Source organism: Rhipicephalus sanguineus, chromosome 7 (assembly GCF_013339695.2).
Source record: "Rhipicephalus sanguineus isolate Rsan-2018 chromosome 7, BIME_Rsan_1.4, whole genome shotgun sequence".
Lineage (NCBI taxonomy): Eukaryota > Metazoa > Arthropoda > Arachnida > Ixodida > Ixodidae > Rhipicephalus > Rhipicephalus sanguineus.
The window spans coordinates 137,082,802-137,109,684 of record NC_051182.1 but is presented as its reverse complement, the minus strand read 5'-3'; the positions used below and the strand labels follow the sequence as shown (position 1 = coordinate 137,109,684).

General features: G+C 46.3%; 1 protein-coding gene across 1 annotated transcript in view; it reads right to left on the bottom strand.

Moving 5' to 3' along the window:
- Positions 1 to 25,368, bottom strand: part of LOC119399065 (uncharacterized) — a 198,834-nt gene extending 173,466 nt beyond the window's left edge. Inside the window, exon 1 of the mRNA XM_049417522.1 lies at positions 24,522 to 25,368. The gene's annotated coding sequence lies outside the window, so the exon portion shown is untranslated. The remainder of the gene's footprint in view (positions 1 to 24,521) is intronic.
- Between the last annotated feature and the right edge of the window lie 1,515 nt (positions 25,369 to 26,883).

The window sequence follows — 26,883 nt, the reverse complement described above, 5'->3', positions numbered from 1 at the left end:
TAATCTCCCACCTATGACGCTAAGTAACTTACACCACGTAACACCTGTAATTCTCTGGTACATACATAGCTGCTGTGTACCACGCTGTAGAACCATGTGTGTGTGTATACCTCTTCTGGGTTTCTACCGTCTGACGTCGCCAAGACGACTGCAGACTGGTTGTAAGTGGTGTTCCTCGGTCAGAAGCCGAGGTCCTACGCACGAATGATGATGACGACCTAAATGAAAAAGCTTAACGTCGACTACCCCACTCGAGAAGCTCGGAATTCAAGACCAACTTGTTCAAAGAATACGCGGCGCCTGCGATTCCTCCAGAACAAACTGGTTACCGAAAACTACTTGTCATACATTACCGCCTGGACTGTACACACACATGAATAATACACGATCGATGAGTCATACTTTGCTGAGCTCGTTTCAGGGTTGCCCGCGTGCAGTATTCGCGGGAAGAATTAAGCGACGAGCGCGCCTAAGTTTGCATACAAAACAAAAAGTCCCGTCTTCGTAGGCCTGCAACTATATAGGCATGCATCGCTAAGCTTTTGCCCTAGAAGGCATCGTTGGCCTTTCGCTGCTGCACGTACGCGGGCCATGGCTTCGTGACGCTATGCGACGCCGGAGGCGGTTTTCCTTTCATTCCACCGCGCTCGAAGAAAGAAATCATCAATTACGCCGGCTTTCTAATTACAGACGAACGGGGGGTGGGAGAAGCAAGCTGGCGGCACGTTCACGTTCGCGGCTACCGCGCCACCTAGCAGTCGTCACTCATCACCGCTTCGGATCAGGGCGAAGGGGTGTTCTTCCCCGCCTTGCCATTATTTCGCTTCCTTTTCTTTATCTTTTTCTTACGTTAGCTCCCTCTGGAGCCCGTGTTACGCCTTATCGAACGTCCTCGCTGAATACGCTTTCGAACGAAGCGTTCGGCCCACAAATCTGGTAAAGGCGTCGTCCCTGCAAGCTAGTGATGCGGCAGTGGCTTAATTCTAAGCGATGCGCGCCGACGCCTGGCACGCCACCTTGTGGATGCCTCGAATATGTTTAGAGGGTTGAATGACCCTTTAGCCGGCGCCAGTGGGAATTTAAAGAAAGCTCGCGTCGCGCGTGGAATTCACGTGGCCCGCATCAAAGGTGCTATACCATAGTACGATCTGAGCACAGTAGTGGCGCTGTTGAGACCAAATTCCACAAAGTGCCTGTTGTCCAATTCCGCAATGTTTGTGTTTGTAGCCAATCAGACTGATTGCATGCACGTAGCCATGAGTGTGGATGAATTTTATAGTTTTCATAGACGTTTTTCCATCAGCCCCGAGAGAAATGGAATCGTATTCATTCCTACCTGGTCTTTGTCTGAGCTAAACCAAAGCCTGTAGCAGCGTAAGATTGCGCAAAAGGTCAACTAATGTTATATTAATGAAAAATGGCCTTAAGCGCACCAGTAATGTTTGAGCACATCTTCACCAAAGCTCTATGCTGTTCATCTTGACATTCCACGACACATTATTAAGCTGTTAGAATTACCATCAGCGACAAATTCGAAAGTTTATTTGTGTTCTAATGTCTTTATCGTCCTTCAACAAGCCAATATGCATAGAACACCTTGGTAAACGAAGATTAAGCGTAAGGCAGAGACGATAGCAATATCACACCGCGGCAGGAAGTCATCTTGCTTCGCATTCATCAATACGTCGACAAAAATAGATAAAATGCACTCAACACCATTCCCCGAGATGACAAAAGGTTGTGTACATAAGGTCAGAAACAACGACTTCGTCAGCGTTATACTTGGACAATGACCTTCTCAGCAGCAAGGAGGACCTGTCCTTCTGTCATTATTTTCCCGAACTCCTTCCGTGTAGTTGAGCTTTCGGGTGACAGGTTCTCTAAATAGTATCAACTACGACCCGTGAAAGGCCTAGCCGCCATTACCACGTATATTTCCATCTGCTATAGCTATCGTCTGTTACCGCGCTACCTAGCAGATGACGCTACGAGACTGGTGGCTATAACGAGACGGTGGCGCTTTCGCACACGATGGAACCCTGCGCACAGAAGCCCTTGTCTCACGTGACAGCTAGGTGTCACGAGGTGGGCAAAGCGCCGACAAAGGCCTAGCTGTCGTCTTCTCGTGTTCTAAGCCTTTCTCTTTTTTTGCTCGCCGAGCGCAACGCAGACGACCGTTCCATCACGGCAGCGTTGCGAAGCGATTGAGAGGTGAAAGGGCGAACAAGGCGTGAACGAAGCAAGATAAACAAAAACGGAGGACAGATAAAACCAAACAAAGGACCCTTACGCTGGATAAACTGCAGTAGCGGTAATTCGTGTTGCGCCGGAACGCCACGGCGCGGCGATCCATAATTCAAAACTGCAGACGGCCAGCAAAAGTGACGTTTCTGGTACGCGCCATCGAAAGGGAATGGCTGATTGCCGAGTAGGCCTAAGTGTGTCGCCTGCCCACGCGTTCACAGACGCGCGCTCCTGTCCATGTCCCCGCCTGTGTAGTAAGCACGTACGTCACACACACGCCCAACACGCCAGACAAACACAAAGCCAAGCCGAGCCGGAGCTCGGGGCGGTGCCGATAGGAACGGTCAACGCATTAGGGCTGCCTGTAAGAGACGAAAAACACACAGAGACTCTGAGAAGCAGACGAAAAGCGTGTTAGAAGCAGACGATAAAGCATGGCTTGACAGAGCGAAGGGTCAGCAGTGTGTGTGTGGGTATTGGAGGCAGAGGCGGAAGTGTGTCCGGCCGTTCGTTTGGATTAACGGTCGCACCGAGGGCGCTGAGACAGCTAGCAATTGCAAACGTCGCTTTCTAAGTATTATTATATCATTCGCTCTGGACTTTACGCTTTCATCTCACGTCTGGGCGCCATGTCCAAATGTACGTCAAGTGTCGATGCTTCCAGACTGCACACCTGTGGCCAATTGTCTGTTCTTCAGTTTTTTTCTCGCACGAAATCATGCTGTCACATCATGAGTTAGTCGTCCCATTCCTGTTGATTTCGCACACCTTGGTGTTAAATTGTTAATTCTGAAGAAATTAAGAACAATGCTACAAAAAACCACTAGGCATATCATATTTATTATTTATTTATCAAATACCCTCAGTGCCTTCATAGGCGTTACAGTGGGGGGGGGGGGATACATAAAGTGCATAATACAAAATTACAGGTTACATGCGTAGACAGAAAAACATGATCATAACTATACATCACAACATGGTTATATCTATACAATAACATCATGGAGCGCCTGGACAAACGCTGCATTTGAACTTATCCTCGCAATATCTGATGGTAGCCGATTCCAGGCTGTAATTGTACTGGGAAAAAAGGACTTTTATACATGGCAGTTCTACAGAATATATCTTTTTTTTTATCTTTTCTTTTTGATTATTAGCCATTGGACAAATGTCACCGTATTTGGTAATAGCGGAAGAAGGATATCCCCCAGGCCTTTCTGAGTGAGCAAAAGATTATAATCAAGAAAGAAAGTGAAAACATAATGAAGCAAAAGAGGAAAGGAACAAAAAAGCAAGAGGGATGGATCAAAAGAGGGCTAGAAACAGCACCTAACACTAGTATCAAACTAAAAAGTGCAGAAGGTGAATTGAAAAAATAGATGGCCAGCACATGGTTTGCATACGTACAAGCAATCTTAACTCATTGAGAAACGAGTTACATATGAAAAGATGAAAAACCTTTGGACAGGGGGCGTCACTGGCGCCAACGTTTCGACATGTGGTCTTGTCTTGTTCAAGACTGCAACTGCCTTGAAGAGCAGAAGACCACTTTATTGCCGAAACGTTGGCTTCAGCTACACCTCCTGTCCAAATATTTTTCATTTCTGCACGACTCCATCTCCCGAACTGACATAGCAAAAGGCATGAAATGTTCTGCAGAGGCACAAACAACATTCGGCTATTCGGGAACAGCAGCGCAAGTTTTTGACAATGGTGTCAGCTAGCTTCCTCAGAACGGACATCAACATACAATTTTGTTCTCATTTCTTCCCAAAGTCTGGACCAAGTAATATTGCATTAAACATTCAGGACCGTAAGGTGTGGTGCTTCATCGAAATCTGAGCGAGAGCAGAGCATCTCGGTATGCACAAAACCTTGCTGAGATTCTAAGCGAAATAAGCGCGTCCCTGTATATGCGATGGTATGCTATATATTTCGCTTATTGCTGGAAACGCGGAGATCGTTCACGTACGCAGAACATGCATACATATGCAGAACAGAAGGCGCGCGCTGTCCGTCAATCCCCTTTTCCTGCAGTAGTGAGATCGAAGATCTATACGGGTTACACCGGAAGTTTATGGGACAGACAAGGTACTTTCTCGTTCTAAGCAAACTACTTCTAGGCTCATCTCAAGTCACGTTTCCTTCCTGTACAAAAGTTTTTGTTTGCTATGCTATATTATCATGTGACATTGTCATTACCAGACTTTTTATTCATTGTCAGTTTCTTCCTCAACGTCACTTTTCCGATTTCAAATTCAAATGTCAAACTTTTCAAATTTTCAACGTCGACATGACTTGTGTGTGAGAACAAAACAGTACGTTGCATGTGCCAACTTTACTGCAGCGTCGTGATGTTACCTTGTGTTGTACAAGGTAACGAAAACCCATGCTGTACGTCCCACCTATCCTATTCAACAGCAACAGGAGTAGTAGGCGGCGCAGTAACTCTACGCCAACGTATCCTTCTATCGCGTCGATAAAAACGACTTACACGGTAAGCTGAATGCGCCCAGCGCGTGAGTATATATTGGCTTCGAACGCTCCTATAAAAGTAATGGTTTTCTCATTTCTTCGTTTTTCTTTCTACAGCATTACACTATTTTTTTACGGGCAACACGACTGTGGCCGAACCTACGCCGACTTCCAGTGGACGTAAGTGCGCTGAGCACCTTTAAAGCAAACTCACTCTCTCGATCACTTTAAGGCGCGAGCGAGAAAATTTACTGCCTGCTCCGAAAGATTGCAGGCCTGATAAGGATTCCCATTCAAGCTTTTCTTTTTCTTCGTTGAACTGATTTCGTATTTAAGTGTTGCCAACATGCCCGCGAAAGAAACAACTCGTGAAGTTGAACGTGATCAGTAGTAAAGACAGGCTTACTTGGAACGATCGTTTAAAATGACGCAATGGCTTCTTCTGTCACCTTTTTATAGTTGTTAGCCCTACAAAGGTGACCACGCCTTGAAACGCCCACTCCGTTTTTTTCGCGGGAACGCCCTTAATGTGAGAAACAGAAGCAGTGCTGACTTTTATGGTGCGAGCACGTATGGATTTAGAGTCGCCTTGGAGTCGTTTGTGAGTCGAATAACAAGTAAGCTCTTCGGCTGTGTTCGTCTGAGCTCTCACAGACTGGGCTCAGTCATTTGCATGGGAAACAATTACGTACTGCAGGCGGCATGAATGGAGACATATTTTCAATCGCTTAAGGCACCTGAGCACGCCTTTTTTTAAACGTATAGTAGACTAAACTTCACAGTCTGTAATGTTCCCTCGTGAGTGTATCGTCAGATATTAGCATATACTGCGACACTTCGTTTTGTATTCAGTTCTTCCTCAAGGTCTACAAAGCCTCAGGTGGTTTCAACGAAAGAAGGCAATTAATTTTGTACTATAATACACGAGAGCCATATGTAATGCAGGGATGCAAGGTGGGAGTGAAATGCAAAAAAAAAAACCTGTACGCTGGTTTAGGTGCATGTTAAAGAAACCCATGCGGTCAAAATTAACGCTGAGTCCAATATATAGTCGGTTGAAAACTAAGGATAAGTATAAGCTCCGCCAACAGCCTTCACTGTCCCGCCCACAGTAAATTTACATAAATGTCTTATCCAATCGCATTTGCTCATTTCTGTGACGTCACATACCTGTCGCTTATTTCAGTTAGGTGATATTACCATAAAGGCCCACGTTCATGTCGCTAGTTTTCGGTCGAGAACTTAAACGTCCTGCCAAGTGACAGCAAAGATGGCCATGTCACTATTATTTTAAGTAAGGACGACAAACTTTTATTTCTTAATGTAGTACTTACATTAGCAACGAAAACGTACTTTAGAACGGAAACGATATAGCAGGACTCTTGCACAGATGAATGACAGGCGTGCCAGAGTTCCGGGGGCGTAGATTGTAACCGACTATATTACTGCATAGCTGCTTCGCAATCATATCGCGCTTTTGGCACGTAAAATCCCGGAGTTTGACATTTTTTATTACAGCGCGGTGGCATAGAAGTTTTGGCAAATCGCCATGTCCTGTAAGCACAATGCTCGCTTAACTTCCATACTATGCAGTTTCCATAGGCACCAGCGCTACATTTTCCCCCTAGAGTTCTCTCTGGGAAACACTGCAGTGTGAAACTGAGTAGTGCTAAGGGCCTCCGATGTGTCGAAAATACGTAATGGAAGTTACTACTTGACGGCCGCAGTGCTAACACGGAAGTTATATAGCCTTAAAACCCAACATTAAAGCCATACGCGGCACTTTCGGGTTCAGTAGGCGCATCTACTAAAGTATAGTGGAGCAACTGATCTGCGGCTCTGCGCAAAAGCACGCATGCCACATATCGTTTGCACCGCAACAAAACAAACACAGAAAGCGCCGCTTTGCGGCACAGCGGTGCGGCGGCCACATAGGCTCATAGAGAACGTACCGCCGTCGGCTTCGATTTCCGTCTGCTACAAAGGCCACCGCGCCGTCGGTCAGAGACCGGTAAATTATGGCTCTTACATCGCAAAAAAAGGAAAATAACTGCTATCCCGCGATCCGTCTGCAAAGGTCGCGCATGCGCCCCTCTTTCCTGACGCGTGTAGAACACGGTAGAGGAAACGAAGTAAGGAAATGCGCGAACAAAGGAAGCAAAACCGAATGGAAGGAACGCAAAAGTCCACCCCATCTTCACTTATTTCTCTACACGCGTACGTACAATCAGGCAGACGATATGGCCTGTAAGGAACAGACGAACGTGCGGAATGGCTCCAGCGCTACCAGACCATGCTACAGCAGATGATACGGCGGCAGAAACAGACGAAACGTGCGGTACTCGAATCCCTCGATGCGCTAGCAGACGACGCATAGCGGAGGCGGCGTGCGGTGCGCAGTAGAAACTACCGGAGGCCGCTCGGTCAGAGAGCCATTATCCGGAGGCAACCGCCCAATCTTCTGAAAGCTCTTTGGTTATTTTGTTATTCTCCGTTTGGGATAAAATAACGGTGCTTTGGCACGTTGGGAGACGGGAACACTGTTTGCGGAAGTTATTTTCTCGATGGAAGGGCGAAGAATTTTATAAGATAAACGTAGCTTGACTTCGTTCAGAGGCAGGGTTAAAGAACGCTTCATGAACAGCAAGCACTATTCCGTCGACGATCGTGTCGTAACCCTGGCGTTCCCTGTGTTTTCTTGGCCATGGAACTTCCCCTTTCGTGCAGGGTCAGACTCGAATAGGTTTTACAAAATATTTGCTAGAGCGAAAATTATGCATAGAAAGGGAAGCCAGATGTCCGCCACCTTACGATGGGCACGATAAAACGATCCCGAACAGCGAGAAGAAGTAGCGTTTTTCTCTCACGCTCTGCGATTTTTATGTGGTTACTCTTTCCGCACAGACACTGCTCGACGAGTGCCTTGTTGTTACTAGTTTCACTATTGAGAAACCTGAAAGACTTGGCAAACTTTATTCAGATCATGTCATCAGTACCGACACCTCGATATCTACTTTCATCGGGAACAACTCCATCTTTAAGCGAGAACGACACCACAAGTTCATGCTTCCAGGATAAAGTAGGGGCAAGCGCTGGCTTCAGCTTTGCCAAGAAGGTGTTGCGAGAGCTTCCACTCCAGAATGTTTCTCTAAAACCCCCTTGGTCACACTAAAACGTATCAACGTTGGGACAGCTCACCGCTATCGTATAGTATTCATGCCACTTTTTAAGTAGCTTACTGCTTTCGTTGAGGAGAGCTCTTAGTACTCTACGCATAGAGAAATATACTTTCGTAAGAAAGGCCACTCAAGGCATTTCACGGGCGAGCGAGTAAAGGGTATTAAGCTGCGCCGTACCACTTCGCGGTTGTCACTGTTTTGCCAGCGTTACTATTGCCTGAACCAGACTCGACATTGAGGTGCCGCTCTATCAATGACGTCATGCGTCACGTTTCACCTCTCGATCTCGGTAGCTTTTAGTCTGCACTGAAAATGAAGGTGCAATTGGAATCTTCAACCATATAGTTTCATTAAGAGACTCTAGAGGTAAATCTGGCGCTAGTGTATATGGAAGCTGCAACGCATGACGCTTCAGCCAGCATGGGAATGATAGTACATATGGATTTGCCTGAGCTTCGTCCTTTCGGCTCCCTGTGGCCCCATGTGGCCTGCAGCAGCTTTGTCGCAAGACGCCAAAATTCAGCAGTGCCACTTCACCACGTGTACCCGTTTAGGCTGACCGATTCGAATCAGCGCACGAGGTTCACAACGAGTCGTTATTTTATGCAAAACAAAAGTCAAAACAACAATCAACAGAGCCACAAGTGCGTTTCAAGCCCCAAGCACGAAGTCTAGGCAAATCCATCCTTCAAATAGTGGCTGAACGATCGCAGCACCACAGTACCCCCTAGTAAATACTGTTCATATAGTAATAATTCTTGGGTTTTACCGTTCTAAAACCAGGATATGATTATGAGGGACGCCGTAGTGGAGATCTTCGGAAATTTCTACCACACGGGCATCTTTAATGTGCTCCGAAATCTATGCTACGCAGGCCTCAAGCATTTTCGCCTCCATCGAAAATGTAGTAAAAATTGTTGGAAACTCCGTGTCGTCAACTGTCAGTACTGGTTTACACAGGCTAATGTTGGCTAGTGTTGTCTAAATAATGGTCAATTCAGAGCAGTGTTAGCTGACGGCGGTTAAATGATGACTGATGCTGAATAGCGTTGACTGAGCTGCTTGCAAATGTGCACCAGTGTTAACACGCGGTCGTTCAAACTAAAGTCCCTAGATTTCCGAACTTTACTTCGAACCCCTAGTATTGGTTTCTGTAAACCCCCGGCTTACTTCCTTCGAAATACTTCGCATTTAAAGTACTGACAAGATTTTGGGGCATCGCAAAAGGGACATTTTTCATTTTGCATGCAGTGCTAGCGCTCTCCACACACCGAAGCCAGGAAACTCGCATAAAATACTTTAGTTTGAATGTAAAGTATTCTTCGCTCAGGAGCTGCAAGCCAGCCCCATCGCAACAGACATTATCACAACGAGTCAACACACTTCGCTGGGTTTGCGAACTGTACGTACTGCATCAAGCCGAAATCGATGTCGGTGTCGCCGGAGGACAATTCCCTCATCGTTATTTACGTGCAGCTTACAGAGCTGATGTTAGTGCGTCACGAGTTGCAATCCCCAAGGGACTAAGACCTACGCCAGTCTGTGTTAACACGTCACTGTGAAAGCGCCCCCTCTATATCGAAACAGAAATCGGTTCTTTAAGGCAGCGGTATTAAAAATATAGTCAATGCGTTCCGAGGCATCACGATATTGTTTTAGGGTTCTCGACCTTGGTGTTTTTATGTGGAGTAATAGTACGAAAATTTGTAAAATTTGGGTCAGTACTCCTTTAAGAAATGCCGAAACAATGCGAGGAACAGCAAGAGACGAGCAGCCCAGCGGCAGACTTCAACGATAACCTTTTGTAAGCGTGCCACGTATTTGAGTCAGACTCCCCAGGCCGTGGGACGAATGGCAAATTAAACGAGCCGTTAATGAGGTCGTTTCCGCCACCCACTGCGAGCCCGTGGACCATATATACACGTAGATGTATACACCTCCCGTTGCGTTTCCGCGATTAGCGTTACCGCTCCGCACCGGCACACTTCCTGGTCGGCAATGATCTTGAACTTGCGCCACATTTCTCACGAGGCGTGCGGAAAAAAAAAGGGGGGGGGGGGTCCGAAAAATCGCCAAAAGAAAGAAAATGAAGAAAAAGAAGGCAGGGTAGGCTCATTTAAGAAGAAACACGCCACTGTGTTTCCTCCTCCAACAAATTTGAGAGCCGACACAGTTTCCAGGCTTTTGAAAAAAATATTGTTTCTGGACATGGTCTGTTAAAGTTCGCTACGTTAGAGTTACGATGGAGGATGAAGCTGCATTAGGGGGTTCGAGACGCTTGTTCTCAAGCGTCTCCACACTAACCTAACCTAACTATAGCACAGGGAGGAGGGGGGGCGCCCCCTCTAATCACCTAAGGGGGGGGGCGAAGTCTGCCCAACTCTTTTACTCAGTAGGAGCTGTCCCGTCATTGCTTAAAGAGCAATGTTATGGCCACGCAGGTGTTTGACGATAATGGCAGCCGAAGGCCCCTGATGTTGCATTCCGAGAACTGTTCCCTTCCCATCGTCACGGAAGCCAGGGACCAAAGGCAGGCCACTGTGAGAACCATGTCATCGCTTCATTCAATTCTTTTTTCATTCTCTGTGAAGCATGTTGTCTTTCGGACTCGAGCAACCGGGAAGTGGGGGGGGGGGGGGCGCTGCGTTGAACCTTCGCACATCCCCCCTTATAAGGATCCCTGCGCACGTCCCTATCGAAAATTCTCATAAGACACATGTGCCTCGTATCCAATGATCTCGTATGCACACATATGAATCATATGCGTGCTCGTATAATCATACGAGATTATTGGATATGTGTCATACGTGTCATATGAGATTTTTGGAACTGTTATGTACTGTCGAGCCAGGTTAAGTTAGGTTCATAGGCGTACGCCTACGAACCTAACTTAACCTGGATCGACAGTACATAACCCTTCAAAGCAACGATACCCAGGAGGGGACAATCCGCCTTTTCAACGGGCCACGGCGCATGCGCCATTCCCCTAGCGGAAAAGGCGCGAAAGGTTTTGGTATGGTCTCCGCACGCCGCTCGATCTAGGTGGCTTTTATTCCGGCGATCACGTTCGCCCCGGATCACCACTCAAAGCTCCGTCCCACTACGGAAATCTACCAAAACAGCAGAGGGCAGCACAGAAAAATGAAAAAGGCGCATTGACAACACAGATTTCGCTAATTAACATTGAGGAGTTACTACTAATAGTGTCGGTCTGTACAATCATAATAATTTCTGAGCTTTCGCGTGCTAAAACCACGATATGATTATGAGGCACGCCGTAGAGGAGGAGTCCGTAATAATTTCCACCATCTCGGCTTCTTTAGCGTGGACATAAATCCAAGTAATTCTAAAATTTTACGCCCATCGAAATGCGACCGCCGCAGACGGGATCGAACCTTCGCCATGCGGGTCAGCATGCAGCGGAGCACAGTGGCCAGAGTATCACCGCAGCGGATGTAGAATCGTGCATTAAGTTTGTCTATCAGAACAAAAGTTGCCTTAACCGCCATATTTATTGCCCACACAAAGAGAGAATACACAAAAAGGCAATATAATGTACGTACAGACCAAGAGGTGGGGCCATCTTATTGTAAAACAAGATGGATGGCCTCGATAACCTCAGTGCATGCTGTGACGTCAGCGTGCTCCACTTTGTCGTGAGACACGGAGCTTTCCCTAAGGTAGAGCGCTTCACCGTGTTGGCTGTACAGCAAAATGGCGGCTTCAATGACGTCAACGGATATACATTATAGCTTTAGCTACGCAAACGCTGACCAACCAATCAACGTGTGTGTACCGGAAACGTGTTTCGAGCTACTCTCTGGAGCAGACGACGCGCGAGGGTTCAAATTTTTCACGCCGTCTGCTCGCGTAGCCAGCGAGCAGACGATACTCAATGAGCAGGCAGGGCCGCAAATGGACGGCACCGGGCGAAGTCACGTGGACCGTGACGACCGTTAACAAGAGATGTACAAAACAAGGGCAAATAAAAAAGCAGACGATAGAGCTGCGCAAGACGAAGGCAAAAACCGAAATTTAAGAAACAAGGAAACAAAATGGCAGCATGCGTGACCGTTTCAACGTAAAGCGAGGAAAAAACTGAAAAAGTACCGCAAGAGAGAAGAACACGAGTGTATAGTGTACGTGTGGATGGATGAGTAGTGCAGAAGCGTGCATTCAAGGCGCAGGAGACGCGGGCTTACCCACCTTCCTTAAGCCTAAAACGTTTCGCTCCTACCTACAGCTCTTTCGTCGTCTATGCTATGCGTTTCGTGTATTCCATTCGCCGCTGGCGAGGATGTACAACGCATTGTGCCGACGTAGAGTTCACGCGTACTTCGCACCGCCATCCCCTCCTACCCCCAGCGGAGCTTTTGTGTTGAACAGAAGGCACGCTTCCTCAAACGTAATTGCAACGAATTCAGAGAGCTGAATCGCCGTGCACTAGAGTTCTTTTTTTTTCTTAAATAGAAAAATAACGTTCGTCTTCTTTCCTAATCCCTCTCATGCGGAGATGCGGTGTCGTTTATACTCCGCCAGTCTATTTCTCTTGTTTTTTTATTATATTGTGCCTTCTTTTTCTTCACGAAAGCGCTGTATGCGACTATCTGGCCTCACTCAGACCCAGTGGCTCGGTGATGCTGAAACTTGTTTTTGACTTGATAGAACCATATGGCGCAAAACGTCTTTTTAGCAGGTCGTAAGCATGTACAGTTCCGTGAGTGTACGTTCTCAGGCTTTCGGCAAAAAGTAACCGAATAACGTTCGTTAATGACCCCTACGAAAACTGCCGCCACCATTCTCTGGACTTTCCGTAGGCTTAGGTGCCACTCCTGTCACTTTTTTTTTTTTACTTGAACTCCCTCTATGTCAAGTTCCGGGTTTTCTGCATACATGCTGTGTCTTTCTCGTAGAATTCATCATGCACAGCTATTATGGCTATTCTGTACACTTCACAACAGTTTCCATCTATTTAAACTGGGTAATGTGTGCAATTTGTCCACATAGAAATGCTGGACATTGTGTGCATATTTGGCAATGCTGATTTTGAAACATTACGTAATTAACTTGGTTTCTAGGCTTCCGGAATAGCAGATTTGTGCTGATTTGTGCATTACGTCGACTTCAGAGAGCCAGCTAGGACTCGTCTGCGTTAGCAGAGGAGTCGTAGTTGTTCAAACAGCACAGCTATTCACTAGGCATGTGCTATCTTGCCTCTATATTGGTATAAACGATAACAATACTCCTTGTGAGTTGACGTATCAGTCGGTGCGCGTAATGAAGGAAAAAGTGCTTCACGTGTGAACGGCGCACATACAATGATGTATTTGCAAAATCTCAACGCAACAATGACAAAGTACAATATAATGACACATGTCCAGCAGCAACTGAAAGAAAGCGTAATTATATAAACCGCTTTTTTAGCAGCGAAGCTGTTTAGCAAATCGTTCCTTGTGAGTCGATCGCAGAAAAATATCATCATCTTAACGGGTGGACTAAACGAACACTGTCATCATCATAAAAGGGTTGTGCCACAGAAATTGGGTGAATCCCACAACTCACCACTGATCCAGTAAACATGAAGAAGGCAACAATTAGCTCAACAAAAGGCTTCGAAGTGACGGCGGCGAGATGAAGACCCCGGGTACGTACAGCGAGAGAATACCACGGAACGGGAAAGGCAATGGCGGCTGCGAGAACACCCCGAAGCGATGAAGGCCTACGCCAACGACGACGTGCCCGTGGATCTATGTGAGGCGCGAACGCTTGATTTCAGCGCGAGTTTCTCTCTCTGGAGTTTGGACAACCGTGTCGTGTCTGTGACTGTCTGTGGTTTAACTCGAAACTCTCTGCGCTGAGGACCAACGTAGAAACAACTTAGTATCACCTAGCTAAAGCCTGACAGCAACCTAGCAGCAACCTAGAACCTGCGTCACCAAGCTAAGGCCTAGAAACAACCTGCAAGCAACCAGAGTAGTCTTCAGAATCGTCCAGTTTTCCTGTTTCAAGCCTTGCGCGGCTTAATGCAAGATTCGCCAGTCTTTTTTTTTTTTTTTGTTTCCGTTCTTTCGACGCGCTAATAACGTGCAACAACGCAACTGCCTCCTTGAATTCTTGTCGGTGTTATCAAAACGACCCTTTCGCGTGGTTCTTGCTTGCTGCAGGCACATTAACAACCTGTTTTAAACAGCTGAAATAAACAAATAGAAACGAGACCGAGTTCGAATTCTCAATCTTCAATTGGAATACATGAAACTGAAACGACTAAATTATGCTACACACAAGAGGGCAGGCCTGACTCGATTCTTCTTGAGAAAGCAGTATATCATGTTTGGCACGCGGAAACGTCGCAACCGCAGCACAGACGTCAAAACAAAGGAAGAAATATGACTCGCACGTAAACCTTCGGTTGCTGAACGTAACTAAGTGGTCAGGGAAAACAAAACTGGACTGGTTTCGTTAATCAAAGCAGAAGGCGGGGATAGAGTGGACTACGCATAACGAATGTGCGAGTAGCAGACCACGCCGAACCGTTAAACCCTTTTGCTGGGCTCGACCCAGCACACGACAAGCCGCGACATGCTCCGGGCGACTGAAATAGTATTGTGGGCAGCGCCCTCTGGACCGTCTGCTGGCTTAAAACGGTTGTCTCCGGCTTTTCCGTTCGTTTTTACAACCTCGGAGCGTCCGTTTGCCTGTTTGTTTTGCTTATATTACGCGCTGCTGCTGTCATCATTAAGCATCATCGTCATCGACTTCGCTACAATATCGCGTAGAGAAACGAAGCGTTGCCTACATAGCCTCTGCGGAGTGAGCTCAACCTCATGGCCCTCACGAACGAGTAGCTGAATGTACGACGTGTTCTAAAACTGTTACACTATTGGCCAATACGCCGTGCTTTCGCTAACGTCACGGTGATTTTTATGACGATAGGTCCGGTGTTCCGAAACGAACTTTAGTATCAACTTGACATGTACCATAAATGTGTCCCAGCGTTAATGCTCGCTAATTCCTGCCCCCTAGTTCTGGCATGCATCGTCTTTTTTCATACCGGAAGTCGGTGGCGGGAGATTTGTAAAACTTCTAAAGGCCCTCTAGCTGTTCGCTAAACGAACGTCCGCAGTAAACGTTCTGCACTGTTCAGTCAAGCACTGTCATGACTTCGAACGTCCACGCCAACTTTAGTAAGTACTTCGCTGTTACTAAATGAAGTTGCTGGCCATGTATTGTCCTCTAATTTGTCAGAAATATATAGTGGAAATCTTATAGCACGATAACGACTACAGCAGCATAGGTGTAACTGTTGTTGGTATGCACCGTAGAGTTGGTGGCGACACCTTGTGGACCACGATTTCAAGACCGCCACTGAGGCCTATATTTAATATAAGCACTCATAGCTCAGCTATACGTTTTCAGTGGCATTTTGTGCAATGCCAGTGTGGTAAACCTTGCTAGCCCTTGTCCGATGTCCAAGAGCTGTCGTGGCCTCGAACGCACACGCTAACTCTATTTCGTCCGATGACGAGTATGCGCGCATGTATCCGTGGCAAAACTTGTCTCCCGGCCTTGGAACAATGTATCTTTCCCGCGTGAAACGACGCCTTAATGACAGTGCGAGGGTCGCGGAGGGCACAGCGGGGCGATGACAGGCCAGGACAATTATGGCACGCCAGCACAAAGCGTGGGAACTGAGTCAACTAATCACCGCTATGTAAGCAAGCTCGAAGCTTGACTAGATATCGAGAAGTGAAGCCTGCGTCGTCGTCACCTACGTGCAACAGGCCTCAGGCCTAGCCGACCACCCGACCTTGACCGCTGGATTAGTGGACCTCACCACCGCTCGTTACTAGACTTCATACACGAAGCAAATTTGTATGTGTATTTCTGAATCAATAACTATTATGCCTAAGGGGAGACTTTCGAAAAAAAAAAGTGAAGCCTGCGTCTGTTCTGAAACTTACACAGCACCTGCGTTTCACTAGCAACGAATTGCACATACCAGAAAGTACTTGCAAAATACCTGCACATCGCTTGTTTAGAAGGCTGGCAACTCCCAAATGGTGCCTTATAAGTTGAAGCGAATGATAGTAGTAATGTGCAGTAGCGACGATGCCAAACTGGTATTTAACAATGTACCCCATAGCGATGCTAATCCAGCCCTAATGTATGTGTGTGGGAGGGGAGAAGTGAACCACGTTCTTAGGAAGTGTGTAACTAACAATTCAATCGCAACTTCATCTAAATAATTGGTAACCTGTGCAGCTTCTACGCACTGCAACACGTCAGGCGTCAACACGTCAGAAAGGAAGCGTAAGCCTATACACCGGCACATCACGAAATCTCTACAAAGTCATGCCACGTTTTCACACACGTTTCTCGAACGTCGTGAACCCTCAGCACGCGCAGTTGTAGTGGACCAATAGCAGCCCGCTTCTCAAAGTACGTCGTCAGACGTATATGAACGATCCGGGAGTTTTCCGAAGCAGCTCGCGTGACGTCACACCGGACTCGCTTACTTTTCCCGCCATTCGAAAGGGAAACGAATCGCCGCGAATTGCGCCGTAATCGATTGTACGTGCCACACTTCCGGCGATATGATTACGTGGATGTCGGAGTGACACGGTTATGCAGGGGCCAATGGGCTGGTTAAGAAGCAGAAGAAAGTATAGATAGCAATAAGGGCGGGAACGTTGAACCAGAAAGGTAACACTTCAAGGCTCGCTCGTTATGTGCATAGCTTCTAAGATGCTCAGAAGATGCTAGGCCTACTCTGCTCCAGGGTCTGTTTCCGTTTGCCACTATAAGCGACACCGATTGGGACCCAATTAGAATGCAGAGTCTACTCACACAGGTGTGTGTGTGTGTGTGTGTGCGTGCGTGTGCGTGTGTGTGTGTGTGTGTGCGTGTGTGTGTGTGCGTGCGTGTGTGTGTGTGTGTGTGTGTGTGTGTGTGTGTGTGTGTGTGTGTGTGTGTGTGTGTGTGTGTGTGTGTGTGTGTGTGTGTGTGTGTGTGTGTGTGTGTGTGTGTGTGTGTGTGTGTGTGTGTAGGCGACACCATGGAATAGACAAATGCGCTATAGTTCGATGTCCCTCCTGAAGCGAAGACGACGGCGCCTATCGTCCAATGCCGGCAGGCGAGATTTTCGACGTGAGAAGTTGCCTCGGGTAAGAAAGGAAGCGTAAGCCTACGCAGCACCAGCAAAGTAACAAAAAAACAAAAACAATGCAAACAACGATACTGAGGAATAGATTATACGTGTAAGCGCTGCCGGCAGCCCGTCGATCTGGTTAATAAGCGTCCATTAAAATTGGTGGACGGACCAATTTGCTTAGCGAGGAGGGTGACAGCGACGAGGCAGGGCAGCAATTTTGTGCATCGACTCTCGCTATCTCCTCATCATGTAAACCGGTGTCTGTGTGTATGTGTGCGTGTGTGTAAGCCTATGCAGCGAAAGCAGAGTCTACGGACGAGCCGCAAAAAGACAGGATGAAAAAAAACGAAATAAGAAAAAGACGAGTGCTCGAAAATGGGAGAACGAGTGGTAATAGGGAGGGAAACGGGCAAGAAAAAAATGGTGGCGTGGGAACTGTGAATACCGCAAGTAACGAAGTACACAGCCAAGACAAGTCGCGATTTTCTTCTTCCGAGGGCGACACCCTCTCCGTTCAAAATAAAAAATAAAGGACCTCCAGTGATGGAGTTTACCTTGCATCGTTACCTCGGAAGAAAGGACGCTGGTATACCTAATTGGATGCGTGCATGCAAAAGCATGAAAAAAAGATCTCTAGCGCTAAGGCCGGTTTCGTCACCATGATTGAATGCGTTATTACTGTTGTTTTTCAGAGGTACGCTTACTTTCTAAAGCCTTAATCGATTGTTGCGCAAGTACGGGTTCAAAAGAGGTCATCTTGAATTTATTGGGCTTGCAGCTGAAGAGCATGACAGGACCAACCACAGTCTTTTGTTTGTTTGTTTTCAAAAGCGGAAAATGGTCAAGCGTACTGTGCACCCAACTATAAACTACCTGTACGCAGCTTTGACTGCTCGCACTGGCTTTCCGAGTGTTTTTTTTTCTTTTGTCATAATGTCAGACAGTGTTTCCAGAATCTGGAGCTTCGAAGACCTATCGTGTCTACATCAGAAGTTTCTGCGTAGCAGCATAAGCGTCTGTAGTTAATGAAGGCAAATTACGTAACTACAGGTTTCGATTTTCAGTAACAACGATACAATGTAGTGCTTTTGAATTGAAGAAAAGTATGTTACGCCTTGATCTGCGATAAGCCCAGTATCGTTGATCAAGAAACAGCGGAAACGAGAGTGGCTGAGAAACCACGTGATCCACTGCTACGGGTGGTCAGTTTCTTTTATTACTCTCACGTTGCATTTTTCTTTCATTTATTCGCAACGAGAACTTTCATGCAACGTAATTTTAGTTCGTAGTTCTTGATTTCAGTGAGTCACAAACACAGTTAATTTTTCTGGGCGTTTCAATTCGCTGCCCTTACGGCAAATCCGTGTAAAAGTTGTTTAGATACTACTACACTGCAGTTAGATACTATTCGATGTTTTTTTTTTTTTGTTTTTTTCATACCGAAGTTTTGCAGTCGAAAAAATTCGGCAGATCCCAAGTACCCTGGGAATCGACGTTATGCGAAGCATGCGCGGGATTGTGACTGTGTCATAATTTTTCATGTTGAGCGAAACGTTGCGGAATGACGCTAGAGAAATGTGGAAGTGGTATAAACACACTCATATGCTGAAGAGTCACATATGTTTTATATAACCAGTTGTTTACAGTTGCGTAACGATGCCAACAGCAACATGGGTGTTACCAACACCAGACGCGGTAAGCTGATATGTAGTGCTTATGTTCTTCAATACTGGATAGCGCGAATCCGAACAGCACAAAAAAGAAACAAAAATGCACAGGACATGCGTTACTCGCAACTAAGCTTCATTCAGCAAAGTTCCCCTGGATATACACACAGCCGAGTGGCACACGCAGGCGCACTGCACGTACGGTACAGTCACAGTTGCAGTTGTTAAAGTTGCGTTACAGTTGTTATGCTTATACTTATCTGTTATGATAGGAACGCACGCGTTTGACGAACCCGTTTGTATGTGTAGAAGGGGTGCTTGACAGTTCTTGAACAAGGTCATTATCGCCATGATCAGTGAGCACCAGCAGCTGGACCGGACTTGTTAATCGGATCCGTTCGTGATCGCGGCTACGAAAGGTCTAAGTGTAGTGAAGTGTGAGGTATAGAAGCTGGTGGAAATCCTGGATGCCTCTTACGATGAAATGATCTATGAGGCCTCCTGTCCTGCACGTGGCAGCGAGGTCTTTTGATGCCCTGTCCACATCCAAGCCGTCTTTCACGCAGTATAAGAACCAGGCCTTGTTGGGTCTTGATAAGTCAATGTTGAAGCCACCGGTAATGATGAGAGGCCTGGTTCTCTCGGCAGATTTATTGTAGGAAGCATTGACCCCGGTTCTTGCGTAATCGACGTGGTCCACGTTGCGGACCACGTGAACGAGTGCATGGTAGTTGAGCGTCTTCAAGGGTTGTTCTGTCTTTTGCTTCCTCACTTTCCTTGTGTCCGCCACGGTGGTGTAGCGGTTACGGTGGTCGGCTGCTGACCCGAAGGTCGCGGGTTCGATCCCGGCCGCGGTGGTCGCATTGCGATGAATGCAAAATGTTAGATGCCCGTGTATGTGCGATCTCGGTGCACGCTAAAGAATACCAGATGGTCAAAATTCAAGCCCCAACAATTATTATTATTATCACTTTCCTTGCGTGTCAATGTGTGTGTTCGCGTTTACTGTGTTGGTTGAGACTTTTTATCACCTGTGGCACATACCCGCATAACTTAAACTCTGGTATGCGGGTATGTGCCACACGTGACTGAGAGAAAGGGTTTCATGACGTACCCGACAGGTATTTTGCGTTATTCATGTCATGACCAGTGAATCGCGTTCACCATACACTGATCCCCTGCTATGCCAATTTTGGTATATTAGAAGTTATGAAGACGACCAGGAGAGCGTCCAGACGTAGGCGGCTAGATAGATAGATAGATAGATAGATAGATAGATAGATAGATAGATAGATAGATAGATAGATAGATAGATAGATAGATAGATAGATAGATAGATAGATAGATAGATAGATAGATAGATAGATAGATAGATAGATAGATAGATAGATAGATAGACAGACAGACAGATAGACAGATAGATAGATAGATAGATAGAAACGCCCAAAGTGGCTGAGGTTCGCTAAGAAATGCTTCGCATTTAATATACAGGACCTTTTGTGGTTGCTGAAAACTACCCAAAGGCGAATATACGAATATTTTTTCCCCTGATCCGTATTCAAGTCTATTTACTTTGACGCTCAAAGAAAGAAACAACGAAACAAATGTCTGCAAACACTTGGGACTATCTCTCCAACTATCTTGCTTCCAATCGTTCACAACTTCAAGATACACAGTCTTATGAGCCGTTATTTATACGGTATTTTTGTCGTGTTCTGTCCCGCTGCATCGAAATACGGATAATCGGTCAAACTGCGAGTATTATTGAGAGCGATTCGAACTGCCAATTGTGATGTTGTAACTCGTTCATCGCGATTGGGGCGGCAGCGACTCGGTCAGCGAAACCAATTCCAACAGTCGATGTTTTATCTGTAGGCCGACGCACTGCACATTCCCGTAATTTCACTCCTCGAAAAAATGCAAAAACAGCTAAACAGATTACGCCGTAGCTAAGCGCAGGAGAAAGATTCCAATGAAGCAATGAAAAGAAAAAAACATACCAAAGGAAAGGAAAGGAAAGAATTCAGAGCGGATAATGTGAAGCAGCGATCACTGGACCTTGAATTTTAAAGCCTGCGGATAAGGTATTTGCTTGTGCTACGGATATCGGTAACAACTGTTACGGTGAAAGGAAAAATATCGAGCGAAACTCGCCCCACTTTGAGAGTAACCCTGCCCTTTCTGCCGTTCTACCTAAGGCCATGAAGGCTTGTAGATTCGATTTTTTCGGCCGATACCTTTGTAAGCCGGCACGCATTCGATTGTCGCCTATCGCTTTGCGTCGATCGAAATCCTCAATCAGTACGCGACAGAGCAGGAAAACTGTTTTGTGCAGTCGTATCATTGTTATTACGGAGTAGCTCGCAGCAACAACGATCTGTATTGTCGTATGTTTTACGTTATTTTTCTTGCGGAGAGTGGAATGTTCTTGGTAAGATCAATGACCTTTGAATATGCATGCCAGTACGGGGCGACTGCGGTATCTAAAATGTGGATGTGATTGTAAATTAAACTCAGACATGCTTCGTACTATTTACATATAAGTTATGTATACGAGTTATACATATAAGTGTTATATATTCGTATGTGTGGCCTTGAATACTTAGCATATGTGGCCTGCTACTTAGCAAGCCGTCATTAGACAGCACCATCGAACAATAGCCAGTATTAGTCATAAATATCCGACATTTAGTCAAAACTAGGCAGCATTTTGGTCAGTAGGGGTATTATTCAATTTGAGCTCTTGCTGCTCACTTTCCAAGCTTTTGACAACTTCCTTACGGCCATTTTCTTCTATAACATATAATTCCCTAACTTCGACCTCGTCATAATTATATTTCTACATCATATTTTTTATGTACTACGTTACACCAATCTGAAGACTTCTCCGAAGTTCTACCTCTGAAAGTGGTAGTTTCAGGTAAACCTAAAAGACCAGTTCTGAAAACCCCTGTTTAGTTTGCTTACGTATAAGAACGCTGCTTGTCCTAAATAAGTGTATAACTTAATAACCAAGCAAACACAGCTGCGACAGTTTGCTCCAGGACCAACCAGTTCATTCATCATCCTGCAACGCTGGATAAACAGTCATACCTCTAGCGTTGAGAAACAAAAACCATTTGCTAGATCTCGTCCTTTAGCGTTCTTACAGCACAAAACTACAGCACATGTTCCCTTCTGCTGCTGTGAGACATTGCTTCGGGATATACCTACACACCATGCAGACTTGCAGACTAAGGCTTATCGACGTGGTGCAGCTTAGGCCTAGAGGGCTGCAGCTGGAATTGCTATTTTCAGAGCCGTGCGGTGTCATTACGAAGAACATCTGCGTGGCCGAAAAGGGAAGGTGAATTTAGTAGAGAGGAGGAAGAGGGGGGGGGAGGTGTTAAGACGACTATGTATCTAAATGGACAGAGCTGTCGATGCATGTCTTGATAGAGGAAGAAGTAAAAAACGATCTGTCTTCTTGGTACCGGGATTTGCCCCGCTAATCGTTTCTGCAGAAAGAAAAAAAAAAGACACGTTGTCGCCTGGTGCGTCGCCATGCTGAAATAGGGTCATCGCATATACAGTGGCGGCCCGTGGGAAAAACAGTTTCGCATCGTGGACCGCGTTATCCGTTGTAGCGAGGTCCACGATTTGCCGCTAGGCCGAGAAGTAAAAAGAAAGAAGGCAAGTCAAAGTGACATCCTAAACGGAGCAAGCAAGAAAGTAAGAACAAACTGTAATACAGTGATACTTGATTTCAGAGCCGAAGTACGTGAACTCGGGAGCTTACACTAAGAGCGTCATGAGTGGTAACAATTTGAGGTCCAAGGTGAAGAAGGGTGCCGACAGATGGATACACGGAGTGGAATAGGTTTCAAACAGGAGAAAATGCCTCAGACAGGCTGGCCTAACGTTTCAATAGGAGGACCTATCTTTGTCAAAGGCGCCTTGTCATCCTTGGCGTGTTAGTTTTAAAGGGTTAGTGATGACGTCATGTCCAGCGGTGGCGCTTGTCGCTGTTGGTAATTTTTGCCTGGAAAGAGAAAAACTAGAGAGAGGAGTGTAGACCTTGCCACATCATTTCAAGTTTTTTTTTCTTTCCAGGCAAAAATTACCAACAGCGACAAGCGCCACCGCTGGACATGACGTCATCACTAACCCTTTAAAACTAACACGCCAAGGATGACAAGGCGCCTTTGACAAAGATAGGTCCTCCTATTGAAACGTTAGGCCAGCCTGTCTGAGGCATTTTCTCCTGTTTGAACCCTATTCCACAACAATTTGAGGTGTAATTTCAGAGCGCGCTATTGGAGTGCAGTCTGAATTTCTTGTCTCTTAACTTTGTGCGTTGCGCGAAAGTTAATTTAAAACAAGAGAAATAAAAAGGTTCACTTTTCAATTTCTTACCATTTTTACCAATACCAATTAACCGTGTGGCATTTACAATTAAGTTATTTCCAATTCAATCGTTACCACTACCAATTCAGTTGTTGCAGCGCTGTGTCCTTCTCTTCTTTCTGTCCGTGTTTAACCCGTTGCGCTGTCGATTATTTTACGATGTTGCCTTTCCATTTCAGTTGTTACCAATCTAATCGTTACCACTACCAATCCAGTTACCTTTTTGATGCAGACGTTACTGTTACCAATCCATTTGTATCTTTTCCAGTCCAGTTACCAATCCAGTCGTTCGACTACCAATTCGAATGTTGCCTTTCCAATCCAGTTGTTGCCACAACCAATTCAGTTGTTGCATTTCACCAACAGTTTCTTGGCTAGCAGTGAGCCAACTCTCCCAACGTCGTACTGTGCTGGGCATATCTATTTTTGTTCCTTTTTCGAGTGGACGCATTCGCTCGAATTATCGTTTTGACATCTACAGAAAGCTCGTAAACGTTTTTTTTTTTTTGTGCAACGTCTACAGGATGTCTATTGTCATGAAGGATGTCTACTAGGATGACATGTAGACGTGTACCAAGACACTTTTTGTTGACTAATGAACACGCAGCCATGTGTAAGAAGTCCTCCAGCAATGCGTCTAGACCAAAGTAGAAACACCTGGTGCGCGGAGGACGGTACGCTTTTTACTCTTTCGAATTCTGGAAGATCAGTAGGCTGTTTACAACTTATTCTTAGTAGGAACCGAACTAACTTGCCGAGTAGCATATATGGCGACGTGTGCCCTGTTAAAGTAACTTGAATGTGGTGGTTGTTTGTTTTCGCTTCTTTTGTTATCTGAACAAAGAAACTGCAATTTCAGATTATATTATATGGAATTGTGACACTGACCACGAAAGTGAGCATACGTCAAGATTGCATTTGTTCGGGAACGCATAAGAAATATCATTCCATCACTGTTACACTTCGTGTATCAGTCTTCAGTAGTGTAACGTGCACTTAATTTTTGCGCAATTGAACTGCTTCCTTCAAACGTAAGGAAACTTGTCACTGTCCGCTTGAGCTAATTACAATTGGTAATGATTGTACAAATAACGTTCATGTGAATGACTTATTGATGTGACGCCTTCATTATTAGTGACATTGTGACCCCAGCTCACGCATCACCTGGAGCACAATTACCAGCTATTAAATTGGTGTGATTTTAGAATTAATTTAACTTGTATATTCATAGACGACCTGTAGGCCACGTTGAAATTGTTAACGAACTTGTATATGTAACTCCTTTCAGCTGCTTCGTGGCTGTTCGGTACCGATTAGTGACAACGTATTTCATTAGAACAGCGGGGATGATAAGAATAAAGAGTGAAAGTTGCAATCAAACCAATTTAAAGAAAGAAAAAAGAAAGTCAGTAGATTTACCTTTGCAGGACGCAGGCGATTGATTACGTGCCGGTTCCTAAGGAATACACTCCGTTGTAGTTGGTCACAAATGCGGTTGTTGCGCCGGGTGATGGACACTCACTTCAGGGCACCAATAATCAGAAGCGTTACACTTTTACACAATGCGTCGTCTTCGCACCGTATCCGAAGCAACAGACAAAAATACGGCCGTAGTCACTCACTGACACCAAGCAGAGTAACCCCCGAGCTCAGACGATTTACGGAAGACTCGTCCAAGATGACCACCCCCTATGTCGTCCGTATGATTCATTTCACCACCAGAAAATTTTACACAAGGACGGTCAAAAGCACGTTGTTGAGCGAGAGCAGATGTACGTCAGAAAGTTGCTGGCAGACGCAAACGTTCAGTCAATCCCATGGAGCAGACGACATAGCAGCGGTGGAGCTGCTCACCGCAAGCAGACGACAATACACAATCTTCGTGCGGCAGAACAGACGTACTTAAGAACAGACGTACGTAATATAAGTCGCTAGCAGACGAAAATATTCACTCAATCCGGTAGAGCAGACGACACAGAATGCCGGAAGTGGTGCAAAACACGACGATGCCCGAAACACACTTCTGATCACAGTTCTGACAGAATTCGGCTCAACAGTTTTAAAAAAGCGTAACCAAGCTTCAAGTTGTCTCCCGACGATGCATGCTTCTTCACGCCATAGGCTTCTCACACAGGTGCGCGATGTAGCAGACGACACAACGACGGCCAATCCGCACTGGCTACAGAAGCAGACGACGCCGGCCGTACGGACGCCAGCACGCCGTTTCGTTCACGCAGTTCCACGCGCGACCACGCCGAGCGGTCGACTGAACGTTCACTATATTTTTCTTCAAGTCCCCTCTCGCGAGAGGCACAGAAAATAAAACAGAACTACGCCTCGTTTTGGGGGGCTTCCCTCGCCCCGCCGCGTAAGATCGACGGCAACCGGCCTCCGTACCGACGAAGAGAATCAGAGAGGTGGCGAGGAGGACTAGTAGCGGGGAGAGGAGGTCAAGAACTGCCACGGGCAGGCGAGCAGGTGAGAAGAAGCGCTTCCACCATCAACCTGTCTCTCCTCCTCGCAAAGGCGCCTTTTGGGATCCACGTGACCTCGAGAAGAATCTTTTCCCCTCTCTCTTAATCACTGTCTTCCCCTCCTCCGCTACGCGGCAGCACACGACGAACGGATCGCCTACTGCCGGTCGACTCGAACTTTCGACCATGTGGGCAGGAGCAGCGTCGTCGTCGTCTTGTTGTCTTCTTGTCTTGGCTTTGGCACGGCTGACCGACCGCCTTGGTCGCCGTGACCAGTGACTCTCAGCGGGCGTGCTCTTGGGAAGACATGTTTGTCGAGCTCAACCGTCTCGCATGAACGGCGCGCTGTCTTCGCGTGAAGTGTCCAGGATGACGACGACTGCCTGTGAGACGACAAAGTGGCGCACTCGACAGGATGCGGGTCAGCGTTGACGACTTGTCGTTCTTGGAGGAAAGACAATACGCACGAAGCCGATTGTGATGTGCTTGCATTGATAGAAAAAAAATCGCTCGTGGTGGATGTCATTTTCATGTTGCTGTTTATTAGTATTATTATTTTTGAAAAACCCCAAAGGCCCTCGTTACGAGGGTACCACATGATGGGAGAGGCACATTAGCACTGGTCACTGAATGCACAGAAGTCCGCAAAAGAAAAAAAGATTGCCACAAGATCACTCCGAAGGCCCCGCCACGGTGGTCTAGTGGTTATGGCGCTCGACTGATGACCCGAAGGTCGCGGGATCCAATTCCGGCCGCGGCGGCTGCATTTTCGATGGAGGCGAAAATGTTTGAGGCTTGCGTACTTAGATTTAGGTGCACGTAAAAGAACCCCAGGTGGTCGAAATTCCCGGAGCCCTCCACTACGGCATCCCTCATAATCATATCGTGCTTTTGGGACGTTAAACCCCTGATATTATTTTGATAAAGATCCATGCGAAGTCTTGAAATTAACAATGGTAAGGTGAGGTGATTAGTCGCGAATAAATAAATATTGAAATTTCATCGTGACTAAATTAGACCTTGATGATTTCGTGCCATCCGCGGTAAACCTTTGCGTTCCATCCGTCAAGCGTCAGCGAACGTAGCGAACAGAGCTGCCGCCTATGATTGGACCTTGGTTTAAGCACGCGTTCACTCATTCAGTCAGAATAATATTATAACGGCTCAGTGTTCCGTAGCAAAAGTGGCGTTGGAAGTTCCACAAGACATTTGTGGCCAGAGGACCAGACGGTAAAACTATCTGGATAAGATGAGCAAACATTTTAACTCGTATGATTGCCGCATCTATCACCGGACTCCACATTTAG